Consider the following 457-nt stretch of genomic DNA (forward strand, 5'->3'; position numbering starts at 1 on the left):
CAATAATAAAATAAAAAAAATAAAATAAATAAAATAAATAAAAAATAATAAAAAACAAATAAATAATTTATTGTAATAAAATTTATTTCAGGGTTTAGGGTTTAGGGTTTAGGGTTTTGCTGCAGCTGACGCAACAGCAACCAAAGACATAGACAGCCAAAGACAAGAAGAAATAAAGAAAAAGAAAAAAAAGAAAAAGAAAAAGAAAAAGAAATAAAAAAGAAAAAAAGACATAAAAAAGGAGAGAAAGAAAAAGAAAGAAAAAATAAATAGATAGAGAGACAGACAATAAACACAGCACCAAAAGAAGAAAACAAAAGATATATATTTAATTAAAAAAGAATAAAATAAAATAAAATAAAACAAAATATATAAAGAAACAAACGAATAAATAAATAAACAAAACAAGAGAAAAGGAAAAACGGAAGAAAAGCAAATATATATATATATATATATA

Source organism: Eimeria mitis, genomic scaffold (genome assembly GCF_000499745.2).
Source record: "Eimeria mitis Houghton genomic scaffold, Emh_scaff1435, whole genome shotgun sequence".
Classification (NCBI taxonomy): Eukaryota; Apicomplexa; class Conoidasida; order Eucoccidiorida; family Eimeriidae; genus Eimeria; species Eimeria mitis.